The sequence below is a fragment of the Mus musculus genome, chromosome 2, assembly GCF_000001635.26.
Source record: "Mus musculus strain C57BL/6J chromosome 2, GRCm38.p6 C57BL/6J".
NCBI lineage: Eukaryota > Metazoa > Chordata > Mammalia > Rodentia > Muridae > Mus > Mus musculus.
Window position 1 is genome coordinate 70,431,743 of NC_000068.7, and position 6,000 is coordinate 70,437,742.

The following is a 6,000-nucleotide window of genomic DNA, read 5'->3' on the forward strand; positions in this document are numbered from 1 at the left end:
TCTGCAAAATGAAAGGAATTGACTGACATCTTTCTATAGGGATCGTTTGGTTTTGGTTTGTTTGGTTGGTTGTTTATTTATCATTTGGTTTGGTTTGGTTTAGTTTGACTTAGTTTGGGGTTTTGAAGGCAGGATCTCTCTACATAGCTCTGGCTGTCCTAGAACTCACTATATAGACCAAGTTGGCTTTAACTCAAGGAGATCTACCTGCCTCTGCCTCTGCCTCTGCCTCTCTGCCTCTGCCTCTCTGCCTCTGCCTCTCTCTCTGCCTCTGCCTCTCTGCCTCTGCCTCTCTGCCTCTGCCTCTCTGCCTCTGCCTCTCTGCCTCTCTGCCTCTGCCTCTGCCTCTGCCTCTGCCTCTGCCTCTGCCTCTGCCTCTGCCTCTGCCTCTGCCTCTGCCTCTGCCTCTGCCTCTGCCTCTGCCTCTGCCTCTGCGCCTCTCTCTGCCTCTGCCTCTCTGCCTCTGCCTCTCTGCCTCTGCCTCTGCCTCTGCCTCTGCCTCTGCCTCTGCCTCTGCCTCTGCCTCTGCCTCTGCCTCTGCCGTCTCTGTCTCCTGAATGCTGGGATTAAAGGTGTGTGCCACTATACCTGGGAATCTTTATCTTTTATCTAAATGTTTCTTCTTTCTGTAATGATTTAAAAATCATATATGAAAAATGTTTTAGCAATTTCATTAGTTTCACTTCTGTGCACCTTGTGTAATTTACTGTTATTTAAAATATTGTTTTAAAACTTTATAGTTTATGTATGTTTTGCCTTTGTGCATATCCGAGTATACATGATGGCCACTGAAACCAGAAGAAGATATCAGAAGATAACTGGAGTTACATATGGTTGTGAGCCACCACTTGGGTATTGGGAAGCTAACTGAGTTCTGTGCAAGGGAATCCCTCAAACCCTCTAAAATGTTTTGGATATATATATATATACATATACATATATATATACACACACACACACGCGTGCGCACGTGTGTGTGTGTGTGTGTGTGTGTGTGTGTCCCTTTTCTGTTTGTTACTTGTATTTAAGGAAGTGTGGCTGACTTTTTGGGGTATTTCTGTTTGGTTGGTTTTTGTCTTTGAGGTCCCCGTCGGTTTTGCTAAATATACCCACTAATTTCAGTCATTGTCTGAAGATACTGCTGGGTTTTCCAGACACACAATTGTATCATCTATAATTAACAATTTCCATTCTTACCTGATAGTCTTGACTTACTGCCTATATCATTTGGCTGTTACTTTACAGTCTACCTCCAAACAGCACAAATATTTCTCACAAATCTCTGGGGTATCTAAATATCGCTATTGATTTTAGCTAGTCATGTGTCTATCTGCAATTAGCTGCAGAACAGCTAAGCAGCTTGGCCAATCTGGGGAGTTCTCGCACTGGGCTACAGCAGAGAGTCAACTTAGTGGTTACACGTGTCTCTCAAACTTGCTGTTTTCTCCATAGTCAGTGGCAGAGTAAAAGAGATCTGAGAAAGGAAGGAGGAGGCAAGGAGGGGAAGTAGGGCTGTCTCAGAGCTGGTACAGTGTCAATTCTACCATATTCCTGTAAACCAAGGAAATCACAACTGCGGCCCAGATGCAATCAGTGATTAGATAATATGCAAAGCCAGTGACATTGGTCAGGGCAAATATAGTAGAGGCTAGGAATCTAAGCCCTTTTTAGGAATCAGACTGCTATAATGAATGAGTGAGCTTTTTCATTTAGTACTAAGTAAGAAGGTTGATGGATGGTACTCTTGTCTCTTTCCTAACCCCAAAGAGAAATCCTCTGTATTTTCCTTTTAATTATGGCATTTACTGTTCGTTTCCAATCTTAAGGGTTTTTCTTATAAAGTGACTGAATTTTATGAAATATCTAACCACTGTATAATCAAATAATTCTATGATTTTTATCATTTATTTTGTTAATACACTCATTTTCTTTCTTCAAGTTTTTTTTTTTTTCTACCAGGAATTGATCCCGGAACCTCATGTATTCTAGGCAAGCACTCTAAAACTGATCTACCCAAGTCACATTACTTTTCTCATATTAAACCAATCTTGTATTTTTGCATTAAAAACTTTCTCATATGATGGTATCATCTTACATTATGTTAGAGTTGTTTTCTAAATAGTATCAATGCTCACAATGAAGTTAACATATGAATGTATTCTCTCAATTTGTCCTTCTTTGGATTGATATAATCTATGGTGTCACTTAGCTCTGCTCTCCATTAACCTTTCACTGGATAACCTGCCTACTGGTAAGAGCAGAGTGCTGATGTCACCTACTGTCACAGTGCTGGAGTTCCTCTATGGCTTTAACTCTAGTAGTGTCACTTTTATGATCTTGAGGACACCTGTCGTTGTGCATGCATGGTTAGATGGCAATGTCCTCTTTAAGGATTGTCTCTATGTTAATTACTTCTCTGATAAAGTACCATGACCAAAAGCAACTTAAGGAAGAAATGATTTTTTTTCAGTTACAATTCTAGAGAGATAGAGTCCAAAGGGAAGACAACATGGTAGCATGAACAAGAAGCAAGTTGGTCAAACCTCCATCCACAGACAAGAAACAGAGAAAAAGAAAATGAAATTAGGAAGGTCATAAACCCTTAAAGCCCTTTACAAGTGACTTACTCCTCCAACGAGTTTCTAAAGTTCCTAAAGGTTCCATAACAGTGTTGGCACATGCCTTTAATCCCAGCACTCAGAAGGCAGAGGCAGGAGGATTTCTGAGTTCAAGGCCAGCCTGGTCTACAGAGTGAGTTCCAGGACAGCCAGGGCTACACGGAACAACCCTGTCTCGAAAAAACAACAACAAAAAAGGTTCCATAACCTCACAAACCATGCACCAAAGTGTTCAAACTTGAGACTATGGGAGATATGTCTCATTCAAACTGGGGCAGTTCCCTTAATAAACAGGAAGTGACCTTTATCTCTTTGTAATGGTGTTGGCTTTAAGATAGCAGAATAGTGAGTCTTATTTGTTTCTTGGCTCCCTATACTTGGAATACCTTTCACAATCCTTTCATTAAGATGGTCAGTCTTTGGTGTGGCATGATTCTTTGAGCAGCAAAAAGGAGCAAAATTCTGTTTCCTATTCTATACTGCTAGTATGTGTGTTTTGAGTGATATGTTGAATCTGTTGAGATTCAGAGGTGTATTGAAAGGTATGTATTAATTCCCGTCATTTTGTTGATTTTTGTAGTGTTTGATATTTTCTTAGTGTTCATTTGTTTAACAAATATCTTCTTTTTTCTGTAGCTTCTTGGATGTGTTTATAATTCTATTCCATTTGAGGTATTACCTCCAGTATTCTCTGTAAATGGCTTGGTAACATAACTTGCTTTAGTCTGCTTTTACCATGGAAATTTTCTCTTTCTCCAACATGACAGATAGTTTTGCTGGGTATAGTAGTCTGGGTTAGCATCTGTACTTTCAAGACTTGAAGTACATTTCTCCAAGCTCTTCTGGTTTTTACAGTTTCCATTGAGAAATTAGCTATTATTCTGTTGGGCCTGCATTGAGCCTTATCCCTTTCACCTTTTAATATCCCCCACCTTTTTTTGTTTTGTTTTGGATATTTGATATTTTACCTATTATATAACATGGGATATTTCTTCTCTGGTCCTGTCTATTTGGTGTTCTGTTTACATTTTGCACTTGGATGAGCATTTGTTTCCCAAGAGTAGGAGAGTTTTTTTTATATGACTTTCTTGAAAATGCTATCTATGGGGGCTGGAGAGATGGCTCAGCGGTTAAGAGCACAGACTATTTTTCCAGAGGTTCTGAGTTCAATTTCCAGCAACCACATAGTGACTCCCAACCATCCATAAAGGGATCCAATGCCCTCTTCTGGTGTGTCTGAAGACAGCAACAATGTACTCATATACATAAAATACATAAATAAATAATTTTTAAAAAGAAAAGGAGGAGGAGGAGAAGAAGAAGGATATACTATACTTTTGTATGTGGTTCTCCTTTCATGCTCATAACTCATAATTTTTTATCTTTTTCTAGTGTTTCACAATATAGTATGTACCATTCATACATACTTTTTAAAATTTGTCTTTGTCTTTAGCTGGATGACCTAATTCCTTTAGGTTAGCCTCATACCCTGATATCCAGGCTGCCACATGACCCATTCTATTGGTGAGTCTTTTATTTGGTTTATTGAGTTTTCCATTGCCAGTATCTTTTCAGTTTGTTCTCCAATATTTTTATTTCTTTGTTGAATTCTCTTTTCACATTCTGATTTGATTTTCTTATTGTGTTCAGCTGTTTGTGTTTTCTTGGAATTCATTCAGGAGATTATTCATATCCCCTTTGAATTCCTTCATGTGTTTGTTAATGTCCTTTTTGGAATCCTTGAACATATTTATAATCATTCTTTTGAATTCTTTGCCTAGAATGTCATCTTTGTCACGGTCATTGGAAGCCATTACAATGGGATTGGTCATTTTCCACCTTGGCTTTTTACATTCCTTGTGTGTTTACACTGGGATTTTCCCATCTGGCATGAGATTGTTGAGACTTCCTGGCACTCCTAGGTTATGTTTGTTTGGTGCTTGGTAGCTCTGCCTCATGAGTCTTGAGTAGATTTGGTTGCTTGAGGTTCAGCTGTGAAGAGACTCAGTGTTGATTCATGAAAGGTATTGATGAAAAAAAAAAAAGAAGAAGAAGAAGAAAGGTATTGATGAAGGTGACCAAGGTTTTGTGGAATAAGCCTTGACCTTTTAAACTGGAATCAGTGCAGTAGGGTACTGGAGTTTTCCAGAAGTGATTCCATGTGTTCTCTGATAATTAGAACCATGTTTTATACATGTAAGCTGGAGACTCCACAACCTCTAACTCCATGAGCTAGATGTGTAAGGAGCATTGTTGGTGTACGCCAGGTATGGGTGGCTCATTTCCCCAGTCAAAGAGCATGCCCAATGGCAGAGGTATGTAAAGGGGATTAGAGAGGGTATTGTCTTATGGGTTGTCTTATGAGGTGCCCTGAAGGGATCTGGGAGTTCCAGAGCCCTCTGCTTGCCTGGTAGTTGAGTGGGCAGAGTGATGAAAGTGTGTCCTGAAGGCAGGAGGCCAGGGACCTTGGACAGATGAGGATGAGAACCTCTTACCTTTCCTAGTCAGTGATGGCTGGGGGCAGGAGGAATATTCCCCAGAGACAGAGGGTCTGGAAACCCTTTCTTTGTCCACAGTGTTTAGGAATGTGGTTGTTGAGCTCTTCCAATAGTTTATGGCACTGACAAGAAGTAAGACAAGCACAGATATCTACAGTAGGAGATGGAAAACAAGGTTGGGAGTGGGCCAGAAGCAAGTATGTTGTGAAGGACATATTTAACCCAAATTTTGAATGGTCAATAGAGAAGAAATTGGCAACTGCCATCCTATTATGTGAGTCACAGGGCTGCCATGGAGTCTTTGGTGTGGTTTAGAGAAAATATCCTTCTATTGCACACACATCCCAGATAACCCTATGCAACCAGAACAGTTCAGAATGCCAAGGCAGAGCCAAACAAATGAGGCGGCTGGAAAATTCAGTTCCTGGTGTAGATTGCCAGAAACATAGACCTTAACCAAAAGGTAAAACTGAAGAAGCAACATAGAGGAATACAGAGACTGAGGAGTTTGGACCCAACTAGGATATAAGAAAGCACAGAGATTTGGTTCAGGAGAACTGAACAGAGCTGAACCGGAACAGAGCTGGGATTGGGGGAAAAGAACTTATTGTCAATGATAAACAGAAGAGAAAGGTAAGATAGCCTGGAGGACTCACCAGGTAGTGTAGCAAAATACCAGGAAAAGAACACAAAGCTGGACAAATAGAAGCTGAGTGGAAAGGAGTGTGAAGCCCTTACATCTAAAGAACATTCACACATTATAGGCTGAAGATCTAGGGGAGTGTGGTGGTTTGAATAGGTATGACTCACATAGACTCATGTGTTGGAATGCTTGGCCCATGGGGAGTTGGCACAGTTAGGAGGTATGGCCTTGTTGGAGTGTG